Genomic DNA, 25,129 nt, shown 5'->3' on the forward strand with positions numbered 1-25,129 from the left:
AGCATTTATAATACTTTTTTTTTTTAATGCAAGTCCTTCAATTTTGATAAACCTACTCCTTGAACTTTCTTATCACATATATGTACACATACATATCTTCCATATCTGAGAAGAGGACTTGAGTTCAGCATTCTTTTTTTCACATCACTTTATGGTAACTGCTTCCCACCCGTGCCCCAGACACCACCATAAAGGAAATGTTTCATAATTCATTCAGGATGTATGTGAATTTTCTTGCAGTTTCTCGTGCTGCTGCATTTGTTTTTGTTTCGTTTTGTTTTGTTTTTAATACATCTCTCTTGGGAGAATTTCTAAGTAGAAGTCAGAAAAATGCCCTGGTCTATGGGGTACCTACTCAGCAAGGGTGGTGTGCGAGTCCATTTTACCTCATGCTCCCTATTTATTACAAAAAAAATGCGTATTGTAAAAAAAAAAAAAAAGGCAGCTTGCATTCAGTAGCATTTTCATTAAGGATGGTTAACAGCTCTATAACTGTTCAGCTGTTGCCAATAGCATTTTCATATTACACCTTCTGGGGGTTACTATCTTGCTATTTAAAAATAAATAGACTGATATATAGGCAGACACACCAAAAAGAGGTAGTATTGCTGACAACTCCACTATAACTTTCAGATGGTTAACATAAAACTCCACCACTAAATCTCTCAGGGTAAACTATGCAGAGATAGAAAAGCCCCAAGGTATTAAGAATGATTTTGATATAAATTCCAATTTTATTTTATGACCATTTTACAGCTGCTTCTAGATATCTTGTCTCGTAAACTACAAGGTACAAGGCAAATGTTACCTCTTTTTTTTTTTCTGCAGGGTTTCAGACAGTTGGTTTATTGTGACATGTTAGCAGCCTTTTCTCTGCACTGCACATTCATAAGAATGAATTTTAATGAGACTAAGCTAGCAGAAGACCCATAAAGAAGATGCGATTATGTTTTAAGTATTCATAAAAAAAGTTACATTAAATTTACACATTTTGATTTTGTCTGTGACAGTCGAAAGAAATAGACAGAGAGCATGTGAGGCTGTATAAATCCATACACTTGAAATGACTTTATTGTATGGCCTGCATGTCCAGAAAACATTTCTTCATACAAATAGGAAAGCTTTTTGCTGGGGAAGGCCAGATGGGAGGAAAAAGATAATGCAGGAAGCCGCTGACCAGTTCCAGAGGACTAACTCCTGTCAGCATCACTGCTGAATGACATCACTCATGCACATACGGTTATCAGATAAAACCTTTACTTGTTCACTGAACAGGAATAACAAGTAGGGGCGGGAAAAAAAAAAAAAGTTGTTGGTGTCCTTATTTTAGACCCCACAAGGAAATTTTAGCCCCATAAAAGGAAGGCTGCTTTAGCAATGTATGGAACAATTCCTGAAATCTGGGGCAGTCCCTGTCACAAGTGGGGTCACCATATGCAAACTGAAGTGATACTTTCATACATTAGCAATGTTTAAAAATTTAAAAAAAAAAAAAAAAAATCCATGAACAATGATGACTTAGTCATGCAAATGTCAAATTCTGTATGAATTACATATAATGAATGAGTCGTAATTTTTCCAAACTAGTATTTTATTCTTACAAACTAATGTTGCTAAAAATATTGCCCCCTCCTCCACTCCCCTTTTTGTTGTCAGAAATTGCTTAAAATAAAAATTTGATTGGGAAACTTTCAGTATTGTGATGGAACTTGGTTTAAAAGTTTAAACTCTTTTGTCTTGTATTACTAATAGTGAAATTCTAGGTTGCCTGGGTTTCCTCTCTGGCATATCTTTTTACAGCAAAGTTTGACAGTGTTACCTGATGCCCATCAGAATAGGGAAAAATATTATTGTATAAAGCAAATAATAAATGAATAAAAATTTCTACTACTTAGAAGGAAAAAAGTGTTCCTGCTTGATAAGAAATATTCTCACTCTCACTGTCAGAATGGTAATGCTACGAGATTTTTGATTGCCATGGTGAATTATAGTTCCACTAAGCAACAGAAGATAACTTCTCTTCTTCAGATAAAGATATAGATAATTGACCTTTCATCATTCTATGCAAACAGGCTAGTAAACATTAAAAATTATTAAGTAAACATCGGATACAAGCTTTGTGAAAAAGCTAACAGCATACTCAGTTATTCTTAGATTCCAGGCTGATGGCCAGGACCCTTGATGTACAGAGAGAAAACAATTTTAATTGTACTAATGTAATTTGGTAATGTCTAATATCTGTCTTCTCCTGTCCTAGCTGATACCATCCCCTACCAGTGTGTTTAAAATACCTGTGATATATCTTCCCCTCTTCAACACCTCCAAAAATGGCTTGATTAAAATTAAACTTCTTGTGCAGTTTTAGATGCCTTTTATTCCATATTGGAATTGGAAGTAATGTATTGTTAAGAATATCAAAAGTAAACATTTCATATTTTCTAATATTTTTCCACTTTGCTTGTCACAGGACTAAGATGAATAAACTTCAGACTTATATAAAAAAAAGAAACAGCTGACTAAAAATGCATTGTTTGGGAAACTGAATTAGTTGTTGAAATTTTTGTTTGCCATTTGAGTAATGGCATTTGTTTCCTTGCTAGTCTGCCACAGATAGTTTCTCAGACATATACTATGACTCTTATGAAGTCCACTGGAATGAAAGGAGACCCACTAGAAGTTTCTGCTCTGATTTAGTTTTCATAGAATATGTCAGTGGGAATATGGACCTTTTTAAATCCAGCTTCTTCTTTTATAGCAGTTTTATTCAACTATTTAATTCTGTCACAATCAGAATACAGAAATTCTGCCTAATATTTTTTCTTTCATTCTCTATTTAGCCATAACAGGATTTGTATTTGATGTTTATGTCTTTAAAAAAAACAAAAACAAAAACAAAAACAAAAACAAACACTTGGTACCTAATTTCTGTTCAAATCGCTTTTAAGATAGCCAAAAAAACCCTTAACCCCTAATCAGTTCATCTCGTTATTCAGAGCCACATCATGCTGTGAACAACCCTAAGTTTGTAATGTATGCTAAAAACTCTCATTTGTGAATTTGAGACTGAAAGCCCAATAGCACAGGACTATTTGATATGGAAGTACTTCAGTTCAACCTTGTTCAGTCTTTCTTGTGATTCAGTCAGAGAGAGCGGTCGATGATTTCCGGTCCGTCAGTTTATCGTGTTTGAAGTGGGAGCCTATTAGCCCATTAGCAGCCCTAAGCAGCAGTTTTCCCAGTCAAGTGTGTATGCCTGCTCCTCCATGCTGAAGGTCTTCATGATACCCCAAAAGATTTTTTTTCCAAGCTAAGCATGTATTTGTTCATAGACTGGACATAAGATGAACAAACAGTTATGCTTCTAAGTCTGTGAGATCTTCCTCCCTTGAGCCCTATTAATGATTTTCAATTTTTAGTATAGGTTTAATTTTTTATAAGTACAGATTAGGTCAGCATAAATATAGTAATCAATGTTACATTATGGAAAGTTCCAGCTAGTTTTATTCTGAAAGAATTGAGAGACCTTAGAGACAGACCTTTTAATGACTGGGTACAAAGTTGGGGTTTCACTTTACACTAAAATTTAGTTGTCCCCTGCCAATCTGAGTGTCTAGGTGCTAGATGCACAATTATCTCATGTGTAAGTATCTGTTTTAGAAAACTTAATCTTGTATTTTGAAAACGCTTAGCTGTGGTTTGATTAAGGATGTTCTCGTATGTAGTCTTTCTAGAACTTATGTAGTTGCTGCACAACAGCTAGTCTAAAAAATACATTTAACATAAATTTGATATTACTTTGCTAGAAATAACACTTTACATAACGGTGTAACAGAAGCAATGATAGAGTTTTCAACAGTAAGTAGTTGAAGTATAGTCTGGTTATATCTCAGATATCAAAATATTTTGGAAAAATGCTTCTATTATATGTTGCATTCTCCCTTTTCACAGAAAAAAAAATCAATGAAGTACATGACATCATAGTAAACGGTTAATGATGTGTAAATCATTAATTTTCCACTGACTATCAAACAAGAAAAGCAACTGAGCAATATTCATCATTGCAATAAAACAAATTAAATCGTATGTTTCCAAATGTGCTTTATCCCAAATAGCAGGAGCGTGTGAAATGATTCAACACAGGAAGGGAATGTTTAGTGCTTTTGCCTCAGGCTCATGTGCCACCGATAGCATCCACCTAAATTAATGTTGTTAAGCAGCACAGACTCCTGAAGGGACTCCTACTTGGGTTTAGAGAGTGGTTTATTTTGGTTACTGTTTTTTCTGTTTATAGTCAGTTTAAGAGGAGCTGAAATCTACTTTTTGTGAATTGGGAGAAGATTGTTTGTACTGGAATCTGTTTCCATTGGTTTAACCAAGCAAGGTTATAATCTCAGCTGAATATCCAGCTGAGAGAGGTAAAGATCACAAGGTAGACAAGGGACGATCTTCCCCCTACACAGGTCTTCAGAAAGTGAGACCTCAGCACAGGCTTCTCAGCTACCGTGCAGTAGCAGAACATCCCTCAGGTTCTGGGACCCCACACATGAAACAGCCTTGTGGTGAGTCCAGCAAGTGTGTGAGGCAACTGTGGTCTGTATCTTTAGTGGAGGGAGAGACAAAGCTCAGCAGGAGCAAACTCCTTCTTCAGCTGTCATACATCACCTCTGTGTCATATATCACCAGGTACCACCCTCCTGACACAGGGTACACACACCTCATCACAGGATAACTGCTCACTGCTGTATGCTGATGGGCTGTTTCTTAGGAAACTGCTGTGGTGGCACTGCATCCCTCAAAAAGTCTTTGGTCAGATCTTGCTTCTCTGCATTTCATAAATTCGTGAACAACTTTGTGTCTGTGCTGTGTTTAGCATGGTATTTGTATTTTGCTGAATTGGATGTTCGATTGTTGTGCACATCTCTTCACATGTTGTCTTCATCTTGACCAAGAACAGCAAGTTGAGTGTGTTACCTTAAGTCACTAGTGGATACTGCTATTCTTTTTGCTGTAATTGATGAATAAGTAGGAGCTTTTTTTTTCAAGTGCACTAAATCTCACAAATACCCAAAGCATTAAAATATCAATATTTCTTTTCCCTGCAAAACCAAACTTAAGTGCAGAAGATTTCAGGTTAGCAATTAGAAGTTTATTTAGCCTACTCAGTTTTCTAACCGTTTTTTTTCCAGTTTTCATTATGAAAAAAAATTCCAGAAAGTAACAAAATTTTGACATAGATGCACAAGTTAGTGCTGTAGATTGCAAGGATTAATTTTTGTATGTTTCCATGGGAATTTGGAACAAAAAGGAGAAAGCTAAGAAAAACTTTGATATTTAATCTAATAAGATCCAGAAAGGAATGGAAGATAGTGATTTATCCAAAGATGTTCAGAACAAGGTCAAAAATGTTTTATAACTATACTATAAAGTAGAAAGTATCAAGTCAGACTTTGTCACTGTATCTAAATGCATATTCCTAGTTTATTTTCATATGTATGGGTACAAGACTTCCTTGTTATTGCAAGGATATATCATCGTATAGGTCGCCTTTCATATCACTATTTTATTTGTATTATCACATAGAATTATCTGTATGCCTGTTTGCGTGTAAGCACATCTTATTATATAAGGATGGAAATTGTCTTGATTTCTGGTGCTCTTATTAAATAAATAACATATATGTATTTGTAACAATACATACATATATATGTAACACAATAATTCTGACCTTACTTTTTATCTTCCTTATCTTTGCTGCTTTCTAACTGAACTACAGGAAGACAGGAAGGAAATTTTTATCAATCCCACAGTGTTGTAGTGAATGAAACTGTAATCTGCCTTTAATGATATATAAAAAGAAATTAAGAGTGTCTATCTGGTGTGGTTTTGCAGTTTGTTGTTTTTTCGTTGTGGTGGTGGAGGTGTTGTTGTGGTGTTGCGTTTTTGTTGTGGTTTTGTTGTTTGGCTTTGATGTTTTGTTGTTTTGTTTGTTTGGGGTTTTTTTTGTGGTGGTGGTTGTTTTTTTGTTTGTTTGTTTGGGTTTTTTTGTGTGTGTGGTTTGGTTTTAATTTTTAAGTCCCATTCTTCTTATTTGATGATCAGCCTAGATCCTGAATTTGAGAGTAAGTGGGGAAAAGCTTGCAATACCTGGTAGCATTCAAGTATACGTATCATTATGAAATTAGTGTGTACAATAGAGCTAATACACAGATTTTCTTAATGATGCTCAGTCCAAATGTGCATAATGGATTTTTCTGAAGAAATGCCAGTTCATAGGTTGTGTGTGTATCTTAGGTTTACCTAGTATGTCTCCACACTATATCAAATATTAAATTTGGGCTTGTCCATAAAGTAAACCTTTCAAAATAGTTTTGGGTGTACAATTCAAAGCAGACGAATGGAATGCTGTTCTGGTTTTGATCCTAGGGAAATTTAGAACCTGTTTCTCTATTTGTGTTTTTAGTAGTTTCAATAATCTGTAGAAATATAATTAACTTTTTCCTAATAAGCAAAAAAGACTGGAAAAATTATATGCAGTGGTCTGTGATGGTATGGTTGTTGGTAAGAGGCAATTTTTGCTTTTAATTGCTTTATTCTGTTTTTAACTTTTGCATTGCAATCAGTTTCATTTTACAGAGTCACTCCCCAATACCGACTATATATTTCAGTCAGTGTAATTACAAATAATTCAAAAATTATGAATGTTACAATTAAAAATATCTGCTTCCTTATGAATTTGTAGCACTGCATTGGATAAAGCTAAAGGTGTTCTCTTTAATTCTTGCTTAACTGTTGCTTCTCATCACTGTATCTGTAGTGGATTTGTTTTCTAAAGTTAAACTATATATCATTGTCACTGTAATATGCTTGAAGTATACCCCACTAGCCTGTTACACAAACCATCACACCACCTTGCTGTGGGAAACTGCAGCGGGTCTGTGGAATCCTTGACAGAAAATATGAGAGTAGAGATCAGCCTTGAGATATTAAGATTTGCCCTTGAGAAGGATGGGAGTAAAGGAGTATCCGGAGAGAGGAGAGATATACCCGTGAGAGAGAAAGGGATAGAAGAATAACATGGATGATAGAAAAATTAACCAATGAGATGTTAGTGCTCTAACTTGTAACCAATAGTGAAAAGACACATGAACTGGTAGAATTGTATAAAAATGCACTTGTAGCAATAAATGGCATCTATTACTTTCATCTTGAAAGAACTTGGTCCATGTCGTTTGTCCGTCTCAACCGCGACACCTTGCACTGTCATACAATGGATGTGCTCAGAAAATCAGTATTAACTATAGTGGGCAGTTAGAGTTACAGTTATGCAATACCATCACATAACTAGGAAAGCATGACCCAGTACCTTAATACAGATGAAATAAATGTGTAGAGTCCCCCTATGACCACACTAATTGTGTAGTTATCACTGCTTACTGGTACAGATAATAATAAATCAAGCTATTATTTTCAACCTAGAGGAACAAGTAAACAGGAAACAGAAGAACAACACTTAACGCTAATTAAATTTATAGAAAGTAAACAAATCATGCAGGAACAAATACATTTATAGATTTTAATGCCAGGAAAAGAACACAGTTGCTTCATAGGATGGCTGATAGTATAAATAATATACAGAAATATTTCTAAAATTATTCTTTGATTTTCTTTGCTAAATACAAGTTGAAGTAAGGTTTTAAGCTTGGATGATGTGGACTACGAGACTTAAGCCTGTTCACACCAGCTAAGAGCCCATCCCATGAAGTCTGAGTGAGATGCATTGCTATCAGAGCACATGTCAAAGACTAGTAGCTGTCATCTGCAAAACTGAAATTTGTATATTCCATGCACTTTGATAGAAGAACCATTCTGGATTCTAGTAGTGATAATAAATGTTGTCATTAAGATTAGATAAATTTTTAAGATAAAGTGATTTGTCTGATGAAGTGAAGATATTAATTGAAGAATTCATTAAGAACCCATTTTCTAGTTATATTCAGTTATAACTGAACTACTTCACATAAAATTGAATCGTTGCATGCAGCATCCTTAGAAACAGCTTTTATTAGTTAATTCTGGTAAAATCAACAAGGTAAAAACTGAAGTCACAAAGTGGGTGTCGTGTGGCACTAGGTTCTGGTGGTGGAATCAAGTGGGATCTCCTGAGTCTACACTGTTCCTTCCAAGGTGACATGGAGATGGAACTGCTGTTTGCTGCACTGTTGTTGACAATCCTTCACTGTTCTAAAAAGTTATTTATTCCAGTTAATGACTTCTGCCTGTTGAAAATTAAGTCTCTATTCCTCTTTCTTCTTATTACTCCGTGGAAAAACACAGGCATGAAAATGATCCAAAAGTACTTTGTTCAAGAAGAAAGCATTAGAGATGTGAAGGAATCACTATCTCTTCGGTTTGGTTTTGTTTTGTTTTTTATTTTTCAAGTAGTGCCAAGGTGGGTTTCTTTTTGTTGTTTTTAAGTAAGCTATATTCATGTTTACAAGATTCCACATTCACCTTTTTGGCTTATCATGTCAGGAGCAGTGCTGGTCCATAGCACTACATTTGCAGGTGTGTTCTCAGAAGGGAAAATGGGTGGCTGGGCCCAGTTATCCCTCTACATCTGATCACCTTAACTCTAAATAAAATGTTTGATTATTAATCTTTGAAGCTTCCAAGGCCTGAAAGATGGTGTAGCAAATAATGAAATAAAAAATGTGGGGTTTTCATTATGAGTCAGTAAATCACACTCAGTAGCACCTGTTTTTTTCTGAGTGAAGAGAGAGAGAGCAGTAGATAGGAAAGAGAAACAGGGAAAAAAAATGATATATCCTACCTTGCCCTAGCGTCTTGTCAAGAAAAGATCCTTATGTTCTCTCTTGTTCAGAATAGACAATTATGAGCCCTATTTTTAATGCCCAGTTCACAGCAGCAGAGCACCAGGTAGTTATTTCTAGCATCTGTTTGTCATAAAGTAGGGTATACCCTAAAGAGACACTCTTCATAAACACTGAGCACCAGAAATACTGTTCATATTAAATTGGACCACATGAATAATACAGAAGTCATGAATTTAAATTATTACTGGCATTTGGAGAAAATGGCAGTATTTCAGCCATTAAATAACAACTTTGCTTTATTTCTGGAAACAGAAAGTTATTAAGTTTTAAATCATATTGATGCTATGGCTCAGATATATTTCTGGTTCTCAAACCATCCAGACATACCTCAAAAGTACTGTGTTGCATTGCAATTATTTCCTCAAAGGTCTTCAGCCCACTCCTCTAAGATACCTGAGCCCTGGCCATCCTGTAATGCCATTCTTTTAGTATACTAAGTCTAGGTGCCACTGATTGTGGAGTGAAAGCATTGTGGAATTTTTGAGATGGATTGTCCAACCCATGTTGTGTTTGATGCTTCTGCAGTCCCATAACTGCTGGTGTCAGAACAGCTATTTAAAGTTAACTTGGAGTACAGAACACTAAGCAGTATTGTTGCAGGAGCTTTTTTTCCCTGGTCTTTGAATTTTATCTATTTACATATCCTTAACAGGGTAAGACTAAAGCTTTACCAGACAATGACCTACGTGGGTAAATAAATACCTTTGTTGTCTGCAGTGCTCATGTTTTCCTTCCCTTTTCCTGCTCTTGCTTCACCCCTCAACCTGCTTTCTAGCTAGTGAAATGAAGTTGAGGTGAGTTGGAAGAATAAGCATTGAAAAAAGTGACTGCTTGTTGATGGGGGTCTACAAGGGGCTTATATCAGAATGCAGAGGAGGATAACAGGTTTCATTCAGATAACTTTGGCACAGGAAACCAAAAGCTTCACTTCTCTGCTTTGAGAAAGGTGACCTGAATGATCTTGAGAGAAATCATTTAGTCTTTCCAGGACTTTGCTTTGTAAAGCTACAGATGCTGTACTTTGCACGAATGCCAAAAAATAAAGATAAGAACAACTAGGAGATACTTTTAGTTTGAGGAGTCTCTCCAGTTCATATCATTTGGTGGAAAATAAGCTGGATATAGTGACCACAAGAATAAACGTAAAAGGTTTCTTTGGACTTTCCATCTGGTCTCTTATTGTTGCTTCAGTAGTTCAAAATGGGAAGCTCAGGAGAACATAAAAAGGTCTGGTCAGAGAAGTTATCTGGGCTGAAGAGCTCAGAGACTTGAATATGTGGGGTTTCACATTTCATCAGAGATACAAAAGACATGAGAAACCAGAATACTAAGCAGTGGAAAATGCAGATATAGAAGAGTTTCAAATCCAGCATGACAAAAATAATCTGCAAGGGCAAAGCACCTTTGGAGAGTGAAAGAAGCACTGAGCAGCACAGGAGGCTACACGCTGGAGCTCAGGCTATGTACAGATAAGATTTGATAAAAGTCAAGCTGACTTAGGCCTTGTGAAAGAAGTCAAAGCAAATAGGAAAAGGTTTTAAAGCTATATACATAAAAAGAGACTAAAGAAAGAAAAGCCTTCTAGGTTGTAGCATGGGATAAGGTACAGTGTAAAAACGGCAAAATAAATAATGTGCCACACAATCTGTAAGGATGATTAGTCTGAATGTGGGCTCAAGGACAGGAAAGAAAAAGGGAGAAAGGGAATGAAAGCTGAGATGCAGAATATTTTACAATAGGAATTTAATGACCTTGAAGTAATAAAAAGAAAAGGAGGTTCAACAGTACAAATTTTTAAGTCATTTTTTAAAAAAAATGGTTTAAAAACATCCATTTGTGTTATAAAGTGCAGACTGCTGCTTTTGGGGAAAGCTAACATCAAAAACTCAGGTGGAGGGAGCACTCCTAGAGTCCTCCTGAGCTGTCACCACTGTGGTGTGTCCGTGGGACAGAAAAATACAAACCAAAACTGAAGTAGCAGCAATTATTTCCACAGTGACAGGACAGTTGTTGCCATGACATGACTCATGTTGTAGAAGTTACTCACCTGTAATGCTGCACACAGTTCTGGTCACGTGTACTCCACAAACACAATAAACCCAAGCTGGGGTAAAAGAGAAGTGCTACAGAGATGATGAAGGGAGATGACTTTTGGAGAACCCCTCCAAGAAAGGGAAAAAAGAAGAGCTCTGTTTCTTCCTCCTAGTAAAATAAAATCTCAGAGAGATTGTTCTAGTAATGGAGCAGTAAAGTAAGAAACTTCACTGCTACAGAAGTTGTTATGCAGGGTGAAACTCTGGCATCACTGAAATATTTTTGGTTTTGGGCAGGGGGGAGGAGAGGTTAATCCTAGCCTGCCATTAGCAAACAAGCTGTCTATCTTGTCTAAACTTCAAGGGATTTTCTTCTGCACACAAATATTCATATGATATTCATATTCCAATCTATTATGGCCACCAGTGCACTACGAATTGTGCTAGTGTTTTTCTGCTATGAAAAGTGGTTTTGTTTAAGGAATGAAAGTATTCTTACATTTCTAAAATAATCTGCCCATTACCCCTTTCCTCCCTCACACATGCCTGAAATTCTTGTAGCTTTTGAAACATTAGGGTTGAAATTTAACTTTTTTTTTTTTTAAAAAAAAAGTTTTAATATTCTTCACTCCATCAAATAGATTTGTATGATCCACATGAAGACAGCAATAATATTTGGGTTGTTCTACCACAAAGTGGAAGATAAAATGGAAATACATAATAGTTCTTCAGGCTAATTAAATCAAAGCAATAACAAGGCAGCCACAGTTTAGATTAAGACATTTCTCAGGAAATCAAATTAAAAATAGGTTAAGGCTCCCTTTTGGTATCCTGTGATGTAAAGTATTGCTAAAGCCCTACTCTTTATCCTTAGTTTTCTTGTGCCATTCTTCAATTAATCTTCTCTTCACAGAAATAAACATTTTAATAAGCATATACAGTAACACAAATCACTGGTAATTACTCTAAGTAAAATAGCTATTTTTATTGCAGCAAATATAAAATGACAATTTTAATTATGTAAAGTCTCTAATGCTTTAATGATTTTAGCCCATTTTCCATGTTTGTACATGAAAGCTGGCTCCATATTTTTACTGTTACCAAAGTTACAAGGAGATATTATTGGGCTTTAAATGTTTATTGTCATTTTAGCAAAGTGGCTTTTATTTTTTGTTTATGTTCTAAAAGCTTGGCAGAGCAGTGGCAATCTACACACTAATGGCTAATCTGGGTTTGTGCCAAAAAAACAGTAATAGCTACAAGCACAGAAAAAAACATCTGAAGAGTAAACGCCAAATTAATCCCTGATGTAACTCTTTTTGCCTTAGTGCAGTTACACTAGAGAATACATTTTCCACAGTGTGCATCCTATTATAATCCATTATTTTCTAAGGGGGCTTGCATAAATCAGGACAGTCAAGCACACTGGGTTCAGCCATTGCCTTTTTGTCCAAAAGAATCCCAAATCACACTGCCAGTTGTAGCCTGTGTGCCATAGTTAAATACACTCAGTCGCCCATTGAGAAGCCTAAATGAATAACAACTTTACAACTGAGTTCTGCATGTTATAACTTCTTCTCGAATGCCATAAAAAAAACCCTAAAATGGTAGGTAAATCCTGCCAATGTCCAAGACTCATCATGCTCCACCCTTGGTAAAAGGAGGAAAAAGATGAAGGGTTAAACCTCCATAGAGGGAGGTTTTTGAAAAATTTGAAAAATTGTTATCTCTTAATGATGATATACTGAAAAAGAAAGTTGCTAGAGGCTGGGGCCTCAATATTCTGTCATTAGTGATAATTTGATTTAACCAAACAGTGGGACACAATGCCTCAGTGATTTAAAATGGGTGACAGCAGAAAGTGCATTGCATTGGGCTTATTTTTTTTTCCTCCCTGGTGTTCTTTTCTGCATTCAGGAGTACAATTTTCAGGAGTGTAATTTCTCCATGACTTCTCTCACTCCAGTCAGCTGTATTGTCAGAGTATAGTGTGAGAAACTCTTGGTTCTCCTCTGTCCACATGGGCTTTCCCCACTGGTAGCTCTTAGCCAGAATAATTGAATAGCTCCATTCAGTTCTCTGATCACTGAATGTGGACATGGTGCTTCCCTGGCCAGGTAAAGTCTGTTAGATACCTAGCAATCTCTCTTTTTTTTTTTCTTTTTTTTTTCCCCCCTCTGTCTTCCTAATCTGCTTTTGTTCAATTTTATCAGTAGTACTATAGTTTCTAAATGGGGGCACTAGAACTTATAGTAACTAGCCAAGTGTAATATTCACATTCACTGTTTCCACTACAACCAAGCTTCTACATTATGTCTCAAGAGCTTTAGTCATAGCCTTGTCTTAATCCATGAAAATCCTGGCCACATTCTTGTCTGGGTTTGCAGTCATCTCTGTTTGATTTGTTTTTATTGGGGCATTGCTGCTGTTACTTAAAGAATTTTGTGATCCTCCCCATCATTCATTTGAGATCATGATAGCATGTAGGTCTGGAGCTGCATATTCCTTGTGGGTTGATGAGCATTTCAACTGATCAGTGTTGTTATTTTCCCTATGCAAGTGAATGACATTTGTTCTGAATTCAGAGCCTTCCAGGTGTGCAAAAGATTTACTTTGGAGATACCTGCCAATACCATCTGGTTCAAATGCCACTGTAAACTCAGGTTTCCACAGTTCTAATAATTCATCAGGTCTCTACCTGTACCTCTTGGGGAATGAGTTCACATTTATTCTGTCGAAATCTATACATAACCTAGTGACCTGCCTGCTTTGGAAATCATCGCATCTTTTTCCAGTGGCAGTGTGACACTATTATTCTTTGTTTAATCATTTTTTTCAGCTTAATTCAGCTTTTTCAAAATAGAGTGATATACCTGCAAGACATTTGCTAAGATATGGTTAATATGGTAGTTGAATGCAGCTCACTTTTTGTTTTCCATAGTCCCAATGAAAATGTCCTGGATTATTTCCAATTACATTCTCTGGTTGTGTGTGAGTTTTTGTGCTTTACCTCCTCCTTTGCTACCAGTGATGTTCTTGATTTCTTATATTTCAATATTTCTCTCACATTTTACTGTTTAAATGTATTCATATTTTAAATGCAGGGAGTTTACAGCTCTACAGTCTGGTTGATGATTGCAGTCTAGATGGACTACTAAGCCTGGTGGGCTCATTATGTCCAGTAAGTTCCAGCTGCCACTTTGCTGTTAGTGAACAGGAGGATGGCAGAAACTGGAAGTAACCTTTTATTTGTATGCCATCTCTCTTTGTGTTTTACTAAATTGTTATATAAACTCATCTCAGCTGCTTCACCCAAAAATCAGTTGGTCATTGACCCCGTAAGTGCCCACCTGCCGCAGGCTATTCAGTCTGAGTGCTTTGGGTTCCTGTCTCTTGCTGTCTTGGTCCTTTTTGTCTTCCTCCTTATTCCACTTTATCTTGAATGCATACTCTATTGGATTCTTTTCTCTATCATATTGAGCGCAATTAATAATCAATCTAAAATTCTTGCTTCCTTCCTGTAGGGATGGAAGAAGCCATGAGAAAAAGCAGTTCTTTCAGAACTACCATGATTCCTAGCTCTGTTCAGAATGACATCCCATTGGTTTAGAAAAGGAGGCACAAAACCCTTTTCTGTCTTGGGTGTCATTCTGAACAGAGAACTACAATATGGTTCAAATGAAATTGCCATTGGAAGGGTGAGCTGATTTTTAGCTGTTTGAAAAATCACATGCAGAATGGTTAAAAAGGCTTTTCTATAAAGCCTGAAAAATGGAAAAAGCGAAACTCCTAAGATCGTGTTTCTAAAGATCTGAATGAGAACAGCAGCTCTCTATGATAATCTAAATGGGAGAATAAGTGAGCATACTGCATTGTCAGAATGAAATTCAAAGTGTTCCTTGTACTTTGTAGAAATCATCTAGGAGAAATCATCTGGGCCAGGAGACAAGAACTAGTGCTAAGTGGCATACTTGGAAAATAAGAACATGAGTAGGAAGGGGGCAGGGGGCATATTTGGCTTTGCCGCAGCACTCAGAATCTTAATCTGGCTGTTGTAGATTCCAAATTGTACCGGTCAACATTAGAGTGCTGTTAAGGAAAAACAAACAAACAAAACCAAGCAAAAAACCCTAAACATTGTTTGGGATTTATAAACAAGAACGGTGTATTAGACCCTGGAGGTACTTGCTGCTCTTTGCTCCCAAATGGTCATGAGGCATTGGAAGGACTAACAGTGTATTATTTTAGATACTACTCTTTAAGAAAAAAAGTGAGGCTTTGGAGGAGGGTGGCAAAGGTGAGGAAATGTTTCAGGTTCCACCAAAATTAGGCAATACCAGTTGGTACATTTTGAGTTTGAGTACAAATATACATGAGTTTACACAGCTATGTATGGTGACATCCTGCTCCAATACATGGAGTCAAGATACTGATAACAGTTGAGAGGTAAATTAGTGAGCTTCTGTTTCTTTTGCCTTATGAATAAAACACTGTCTTATCAGAGATATAAGTTAGATTGCTGAGGAAGTTACTAAAACTGTATGCATACCCTTTGCAGAACAGTAAACACTTTGCTGCAGAATTGAGAAAGTTTGAAAGTGTCTGATGTGCCATCCACAATTGCAAGATTCCTAACAACAAAAAAAATGAAATCATATATAATAATATTGATCTGAAAAATCTCTTTAACCAAGGTTTTTGTGTAGTACTTTCCATCTGAGGTAATGAACACCAAACACAGTGAAATAGTAGTAATCCTTCCTCTGATTTCAGTAAGCTGTGGAGAAGGTAGAGAAGTGGAAGATGTTTCTCTACATTACAACCAGAGCAAACAAAGCTCAGCAGTGACTGTTCCAATATTATTTACAGTTGTTGGTTTTTCCTCATCTGTATAGTGATGTGTGTGTTTGCAGGTTGTGCCTCACCCTGACGATGTGTAGTGAAATTGGATTAACACCAGAAGGAAGACATCTTTTTAAGGTGATGTTTCTGCCGTGCCAAATATTGCATGTTCTTTCTTTGAGTATTTGGTGCTCAACCGTCTGCAATAAGCTCTCAGCTGTTTTACAGCTCACAGGTCTGTCTACATCTGTTTGCTTTGTAATGCATCATAATTCTGAAGTCATAACCTCAGACATTTTTTTAGTACAGTTTATCATTACATTGATTTGTTTGTTTGTTTGTTTTTAAATTATTATGTATTTCTTTACCTAAATAATTTCTGTACCTCAGCATGTAACTGGTTTCTAGCACTGCGGGTCTCTTGTGTAACCTCAATGTTGTCTCACGCTGTGTTCTCGAAAATCAGCCATATTTAGTGTAGGCCTGGATACCAGTTCCTGAAATTTTCCCTTCCAGTTTCTTTTGCATTTGAAAAGGTTTTTGCATCATTGCCTGTGATTTATTTTTTTCTTATTCTCTCTGTTGTTGTTTAGATTGGAGGAATATATTGTCATACTTGCTATTCAGGTGTGGTTGTCCTCCCTTCGAACAGTGTGCTAAGGCTGACACGTGTCTGCCAGGTGCCTCAGTTCACTGTCCTCTTTCTGCTCAGAAGTTCCTCCATGTGGCTCATGACTGGTGACGGTAGGGCCTGAAAATGAAATCTGTCTTTCCACTGCATCTTCTGCCAGCTGCTTTCAGACTGCTGATCACTTGCCTCTGAACAAAAGCGTCAGGCCATCTTTGATCTGATTGACTGCCCCCCTTCTTTTTCATGCCTGTGTGGTGATGGATAAACCTGAGTAGTTTTTTGGGAATGTCAGTCTTCGCTAGTGACAAAAGATGAGGACTAATCCTTCAACAGATTGGTAGCTGTCCTCCACAGATCTCACTTTTACTGGAGTTGCTTTTTCATTATCTAGTAAAATGAATCCAGTCTATAGTTATTCTGTAGATGTTGTTATTTTCCTTGAAACCTGAACTATCACTGCATCATACAATTTTAGGTCATCTTCTTTCAGTCTTCTAGAAAAACAGCTAGAAGTAAATGTATCTCTGGTCTTTTCAGTCACTTACAACACATATGAAATGTTACAAAAATTCCACTTCCATTACCTTCAGCCACAGCTGGCACTGCATCCACACATAACACTCGTTTTCTGTGTTAGTCTTGGATGACTCTGGGATCTTGTGAGGGCACTCAGAGTAAAACAATAACTGTTCTGTTTGGTCCTTGCTATTTCTGTTTTCCTGGAACCATAGTCCATGGATTAAGGATGTTGTTGTTTTTTTTCTTTCTGAGTAAAATGTAGAAGAACTTTGTTTATCCATTTAGGAAAAGATGTAGGAGAAATGAGGATGGCCCAATGTGAAATGATTGGATTCCAGCCAGAATTAAACTGAAACCACACATTTCTAGCTTATACCCAAAGCCACAGGCACTTGATGAGATGCTCTAAACCTGTATTGGAAGTCAGGTTGTCAAAGTGAGCTGGATTGGCTCAGCACACAGGCTAATTGTACCATTGAAGTGCACCTCAAGCATTGTTGTCTGTCAAACCTTTATTAAAATAGTTCATGATCACTCCCATCTTGCTGCAAAAAAAATCTGTGGGCCTAACTAAAATGAGGAAGCATTGCTAGTGCTCTGAAAGAAGAAACAGAGCTAAGCTGAAAAGCAGAGTTGCATTTTCTTGTGATGATTTCTTCCTTTGCCAGAAATTTGCCAGAAACTATTCCTGCAAGTCTTGGATAAGATTTTTTTTTTAATCAGAGATCATGTAGATAATGAGGAGGGGGAAGAACACTGTGGCTTCTCTGACAATTTGATTGTACATTAAGTTGAGATACTAATTCTTAGAAAAGCAGTAAGTCCTTTAGATACTTTTATTGTTAGAGGCACGCACAGTTTAACAGAGCAGAAAAAAAAATAGGAAATGAATTATGGTAGGATTTTTCCTTTATCACTTAGTAAACTTCTCTGGAGTACATCAGTAATCTACTCCACAACTTCTCCCACCCCTTCATCCCTTCAAATCCATGTATCCCACACTGACTGGTATAACATATGAAGAATGATACTATAAAGAGAATCAGAAATATGTAACGATCCCTATGCCTTCCCTGAAGATATTAAAATAGTCAACAAAAACATAGTAATTTCAACTCTGGCTCATTTGATCTAATATTAAATTAGCTGCTCTTGGGATACCCTCTTTTGAATCCGTGAGAACACATTTGTATACTCATTTTTTTCTGTGAGATTCATTAAGAGTTAAGGAGTCAAACAGAACTGCTTCAGGTAGAGATGAGAGACCTCCCTTCCCTCTCTCCCAGATAATTTTGACCTTGTGATATTTTGGGCACCAAAAGGATGAAACCTACTTTGCTGTTTAGAACCAGGGCCATCACTGATGTCAACTCTCCAATATGGGGATGAAAACTCTGTTATTTCTCAAAACCCCACTTTCTCAAGCATATCAGAGCCAGAAACAATTTAAGGTTTTATTTTGGAAAAATGAGATCTAAAGTTCTTGGAAAGAGGCAAAGATAAGGTGAACTTTATTCTAAGAACAAATCTATTTGAGAAAAGGAGAGGAATGAGGTTGTGAGAGGAGCAAAGTAGCAGTGATACATATGTAATTAAGAGACTTTTTTCTTTTAATTTAACAACAAGCTTTATACCTCTGTAAAATACATGGTAAATTTAATTGGACTTGCATGTAACCCTCATAGGAGCAAAGAGATTCTGAAAAAAACATAGATCTATTAGCATGGGTCATCTTGCAAGACCAGAACCTTTATGGTAGTAGAGGTTGCTAGTCATGCTGGTCATGCTAGTCTTGTAACTTATATTTTTGTGTGAGTCCTAGAAAAGAGAAAATGTTGTGGACCTTTTAATTTAAAAAGTTCCAAAACACTGAAACCAAAAAACTCCTACACACACCCTGGAGAAAAAAAAGGAAAAAAAAAAAGCCCCTTGAGTCCATTAACTTCATAGCATGCAATTCTAAAAGAAATGGTTTTGGATTAGCTGGCAATTGAAAATCCCATAGGAATGGGTTAGCTCGTGTACATGTTACCCAAGAGAAAACAAAATTGTCACATATTTTGCTTAAGGTGTGGGAGGAAAAAATCAAATCAAATAGCTTTTTACAAGTGCATGTAATAACTTGAATTTAAAACAAGATATGTATTATTCAAGTAATTCTAAGCATGGTATAGTAAATTTTTCATGAAGGTTAAGAAAAAAATGACAGAAATATCATTTAAACTGAGTGTTTTTGATGCTGAACTTGAAAGTAGGGGATTTAATAGAACTTTTTTTAATATGACGAGTCTCAGATAACATCATATTTGGCAAAGTGCTTTATTGGTTTTCGGATTAGGGTTTTTTTCATAAATTTTTCTCTTCAAACTAATAAAATTCATGTAGCTGTCAGTTTGGATTTGATCCCTATTTTGTTTTGCCTCAACAGTGTAATCTCAATCAGTCTAACTTATTTTTATGCTGCATTTACAGGGTATAAAGATGACAAATCACTCATGTCTCAGTGTTGGTATTTTATCAAAAGTTTCAATGAATATCGAGGCTGAGGACAACAGAGAAAGACGAGGCTCAGAACAACAGCAGCTGGGTGACAACACAGACTGCACAGATTCTTCTGTCTTTACACTAGGGCTTAATAGTGCATTATGCTAACAGTCCCATAAAAATCAGCTTTGCACTGTCAAAATACAACCTCATTCTAAGCAAAGATAGCAGAATCCATGGGGGGAGGATGGATAATGGGGTATCCCTTGTGGGACTGGAGAGGTCTTTGTTTTAACCCTCACCTTGCTTCTGACTTGAGTGTCGGTTTTGGTGCAGATTTTAGACTCTAAAGAGAAGGGTCTGTTTTTTTCACCATGTTTCAGAATCATATATTTCATAAAATCATAGAATCGTTTTGGTTGGAAAAGACCCTCAGGATCAAGTCCAACCATAATCTAACTATAGCACTAGTAACCTAACTCTAGCACATTTTCATGCAGTATGTGGCAAAATGAGGTCCAAATCTAAAGCAAGACATCTAGGTGCCACTGTAGAATGCTGTAATAATAAAAATTAAACTCTGATAACTTGTGAAAAGTGAGTTTGCTTTCCTAGGAATTTCTCTGCTTGTTTTTTCTTCTTAAAATAGGCTTTACCTCAACTTTCTGATACAATAGCCTTTTATTTCTGGCTTGTAAGATGATGTTGAGAAGACAGAAATCCCATGAGCATCATTTGTTGACCAGGCAAAATATTAATATTTCAGGAGAAGAAGTTGCAGAGAAGCATTTTTCAATTACAGTTTCTTAGTCCCTAACTTGTGATGACTCATAAGCAGGCAGGAATGTTAGCAGTGAATTTATCCTCTGAAGATCCATCTCATGTGGCATTTGCGATTATTAGAGAATTAGGAGGAGGGATTAATATGAAATATCAGGCACAGGAACTACTTGTGTCGAAGTTGGAGGATCAAATATCCACCTTTGGAAAGGAATTGCAAGCTCTGAATCAGAATGATAATGGTCTAAATGAGGAGGCTGAAGGGGCTAGGCATTTATCTGTAGCATTGGTAAAGATGACCCTGGGCATTCACAGGAAAATGGAAGTGATAGAAAATGAAATGAAAATTAAGAACTTGGGTTTCCTTGGCATGGAAGTGAAGAACCAGATATACCTGAAACTAGGGACATGATGTAGGAGTTGCTTGAACTTTGTGTTTCAGCTGCTGTTGATGAGGCAGAGTTTTACTGTTTTCATCAAAAACTTTTTTCCGCTGTTGAAATAATTATATTTGACAGTGATTTTGGTGAAGTTTTTAGTGCAATCCTTGTCTTATTTCTTCAGAAGGCAATCAAGAAATACTGTTGAAATGAAAAGTACAGGACAAGAAAATCACTATTATTGCATAAGGAAGAAGTATATATCATACTTTCATAAACACATCTGGGGAAGTACAATCTGCATCTTAAGAGTAGAAGAGTTTCTCATCAGTAAAGAGCAGTTCTTGGGTTTTGATTGTTAAAATCATCGAACTCACTTTTGGTTTCTTCCTAATGTACATCTGTGAGTGTCTAGAAAGAAATTATAAAGCTCTTTCTCTAACAGATTTTCTCGGAGGAATATGGTTAGAGCCTCCTCTCAACCATATCTCTTGCGAGTAAAGTCTTCTCTACTATAATATTGCTAGAGACTCTGCAAATATGTTTGTACTTTCTGATCTTTTTCCAAAATTTGTGAAACCCAAGCAGAAGCAGATAATGGTAACTGCTGAATGTGTGTAATCCCAGAGCTCCGTTGATAAAGATGCTGTCCAAACACACTCTAATACATCTGTTTTCCTACAGAGATCAGACTATAGCTGGACATAGAGGCTTGTGCACTGTCAATGCAATGTTTTAATTTAAACCAGAACTGCTTTAACCTAAATGTTTCATCATCACAAGGTGGTTTTTTTTTACATCGCCTGTTTCATTTCACCGAACATGCAGACTTTCCAAAAAAGTGAGGCAGAGGAGTGAAAAAACCTAAAAGCATCACTTCCAAATTTCTCAGAAGAAAGTGAACAGGAACCAAAAAACTTATAGATGATAAATGGCAAAGAACACAAGTCAGTGATAGGAAGAAGTTCTCGAGATAGATTTTCCTAAGTGTATGGAATGGTGGAGTGGTAAATACATGTGAAGTAAGGATAAAAATATTAAGACACATACAAAGTGAAGAACACGGACATTTCAGTGCTTCTGCATTATAAATAAATAATGGTAATAGTGAATATGTGGTGTAGTATTTGGGCTCATGTCTTAAAAATCATCACTTCTTACAAGTAAAGAATCTCTAGTGTTTCTTTACCAAGAGAAATTGGTACTCTACCCAGTACCATTTGGTATAACGTGTTTGATCATTTACATGTTACTAATGAACTTGGACTGAATTTTCTAGTCAAGTACTTAAAAGTCCTCCCTTTCCCTTCTCTCTCCCCACCCCCCAAAATGTATGTTGCTCTTTTACACTTTCATGCCGTATTTTACACTTTCATGCCGTCAACAATCCCCAGCAGTCGACAATCCCCAAGCAAATGGAGGAACTGAAGCATAGAGCAAGTGTTGGAATTTCACGGAGTAGATCCAATGACTGGGCTGTGATCTCTTGAAGTTCTGTCCAGTGCCATTGGGTGCCAGACTTGGGTGGCAACTTTTAGGTGATTTTTAGGATTTCACCTCTTGACTATTACTTGATTTGCCTTTTTCTGAAGGTAATATAGCATTTTGTTGCCCAGAGGTATTTGTTTAGCTGAAGTAAAATGAGTCAGTGGCCTTAGTTATTCCGTATGGTTTGTTAAAGTCTAGTCAAATTATAAGTGTTGGGAATGGCAACTCAGTAAAGAGATGACAAAGACTGAAAGGATAGTTAAAGCAACTACTGTCCTTCCAAAAAGAGATTCTCCTCAGTACTGGGATGAGTTTTATTTTCAATAACAAGAATATATGGATATATGGACAATAGTATGTGTATATTGTCCATACCAAGCCTCTTTAGTGGGTTGAAAACACTTCAGCTCCTGGCCTTCCAACCTGCATTTTTTTTTATGAATGCTAAAGTTCTATTAAGTAAGAAAATTTTTAAACAATTTTCATACCAACTTTTCATTATTTAGCATGAAAATGAATTTACTTCAAAGAATCATCTTGTTATCTTCTTAAAATAACTTTGTTGTTTTCTTTCTTTTCTTCTGAGGCCAAGGCAGATTTATATTCTCACTAGCTGTGAATACCATTAAATATCTTTCTAGCTGTATTGAAACTAATAAAGAAATGAAAATCCCTGTTATTTGTTATTTTTTGGAAAGTTGCTATCTCTATATAATGAATTAGGCACAACTAATTAGCTATGCACCACAACTGTGAAGATTTCTGTTAACTGAACTTCAAAGCTTTCATGATGACTGTTTGCAGGAGAGTGTTCATGCTACAGTCATCACTGTGCTTGTCTGTTGCTTTTAATGGTGTCAGCAGTAACATGAGATATGCATTGATTTCTTTAATAGAAGCTGGAGGTGTGGGGATCCTGATGATATTAATAGTAATAGGTTTTCAAAACCTGCCTGAAGCATATACAAAACTTAACTGACACATAGATATGGACAAATCTCATTAAAAAATTCCAGTTATGAGAACTGGGTCTAAAGGTGTATTTTGAGTCAGACTCACAGACTTTTTTAGCTTATCAACAGGGACTTACTCTTCAGAGAGGATCTAACAAGGTACTATTGTAAAAAGAACCTATGTTCTGTGTTTTAGTTGAAACCTTGTCACTTGTAATCATCTGTCAGTCCATATTTCTCTCACAAATGTGATTTTCTAGATTATTCCTTTATGTGGAAAGGACTCTAATTGCCACCCTACAGGTGTGAAAGTCCTTGTATTCATTCATATGGCGATGTTTGTTTCCCTAGGGTGCACCCACACCCAATACTTCGTAACAGAGGTGGAGACCAGACTTGTGAGTCAGCCAGCAGCAAACAAGAGGATACAGGCTGAGACGAAAAGGACCAAGACTTATGCTGATTTACACTCTACCAGGATTGCAGTCACCTTAGGCAAATGACTGAGAAGCTATGGCAAGCTTCCCAAGAGGTCAGTTCTTCAGCCAGAGGTAAAAAGAGAAGCTTGAATTTTTTATTTTTTTTTCCAGTAAGCACATGATTTCATGCTCATAAATTGAAGATATAGTATTATCTCCAAGTTGAAAACTTTTTCTTTGCCCATTTGATCAATTTCTTTTAGGTTCTTCTGTAGTATGAATTTTCCTTAGGGGTGTTTGCAACATTTTCCAATGCAGTGTTGGTTTCAAGTTTAATTATTAAACACTTGTTGCTTATTTTCGTTTCTGCTATTCAATTTGAATTTTAATATATTTAGCATTAATAATAGTCTCTGCCTTCAGGAATTTGCAGTAAAATAAACAGGGATACGTACCATTGTGACTGATAATGTCTTATTTACAATTATAAACTTGCCTCTTGCAGCTGTTGTGAAAGGACTCTGTTGTAGAATGGAACTTGAGTGAAAGGCAGTTAATAGTTTGCCTTTAACACACACTTCTTCCATATCATGCTAGTCAACACCTTCAGAAAAATATTATTGACAACAGCAATAACTACTCAATGTTCTTACAAAATATCTGAATTATAAATAATATATAAAGAGGGTTTTTTTTTCCCTTTACTTTTTCTATATACCCTTTATTTTTTCCGTACTTAAACTGGTGCTTTGATGAATGAATAGGCTATATTACCTTCAGAAAAAGGCAAATCAAGTAATAGTCAAGAGGTGAAATCCTAAAAATCACCTAAAAGTTGCCACCCAAGTCTGCCACACAGAGCACTGATCCTTATCTTATTAGCCTCCTGGATCTGATTTTATCTCGCTTAGAGACAGAATTTGGCTGCAGCTCAACGCCTGCTGCTGTCATGCATGTTACTGGGCATACTTAGAGCTGCTTTGTCACTGTAATGGATTGCTGGTTTGGGGACCAGCTCATCCCTGTTCAGCAAAGAGCTGAGAAATGTGCATACTTTTAGGAAAGTGTCCAAGCGGTTGACCTTGGTGTTTGCTGCAGCGGTGGTGTGCCCTGATGTGCTTTGCTGAACTTGAGTCCTCTTTGTTTATTAAGTGCTCATGATTACTTCTACCACAGCAAGCCTGTTTCTGGGATCTGTTTTATTCTACAGTACTGGGCTGTGGCCACTTTGCTTCCTCTTACATCTCTTGTAAGAATTACCTTTAACAAGAGCTTAAAACCCTGTTAATAAGGGGACAGTGGGTTCAAAATGGGTTCTTTTTATCAGGATTTTAAAAAACTCTGCCAGATCTAACCTACATGCAATTTAAATACAGGTAAACACACTTATTGTTAGAGGTTACTGAGACATGCACAAAAGAATTTCAGTAACACAACAGCCTTCACTTTATGAGTACGTCTGGGTGTGAGGTTTTCATGCTTATCCAAACTTAGGAAGCAGTAATTTTGAAATTATTTACATGTGGATATACGAGCAGAAACCTCCTCAAGATGAGGTGTACCTGGCGGAGAGGTGAGTACCTGGTCTGGTGCTCAGCAGCCTAGATGGCATTCGTTTCTGTGGATAACCACTGAGGGCAGTTTACGATAGGTTAGATTTACACAGCCTATACTGAGGGGATACATCATTTAATTTGATGTGGAAA

General features: G+C 36.5%; 1 protein-coding gene across 8 annotated transcripts in view; it reads left to right on the forward strand.

The window, feature by feature from the left end:
- The window catches only part of PIK3C2G (phosphatidylinositol-4-phosphate 3-kinase catalytic subunit type 2 gamma), a 354,168-nt gene that overhangs the window by 47,849 nt on the left and 281,190 nt on the right, over positions 1-25,129 (forward strand). For 5 of the 8 annotated variants that reach the window (XM_065030454.1, XM_065030425.1, XM_065030409.1 and 2 more), the window contains exon 3: positions 23,356-23,536. The gene's annotated coding sequence lies outside the window, so the exon portion shown is untranslated. Of the gene's footprint in view, positions 1-5,063; positions 5,396-15,840; positions 15,908-23,355; positions 23,556-25,129 lie in introns of those variants that run through there. The other 3 variants (XM_065030423.1, XM_065030432.1, XM_065030418.1) reach the window with 3 other exon arrangements.

The sequence above is a fragment of the Columba livia genome, chromosome 1, assembly GCF_036013475.1.
Source record: "Columba livia isolate bColLiv1 breed racing homer chromosome 1, bColLiv1.pat.W.v2, whole genome shotgun sequence".
NCBI classification, from domain to species: Eukaryota; Metazoa; Chordata; class Aves; order Columbiformes; family Columbidae; genus Columba; species Columba livia.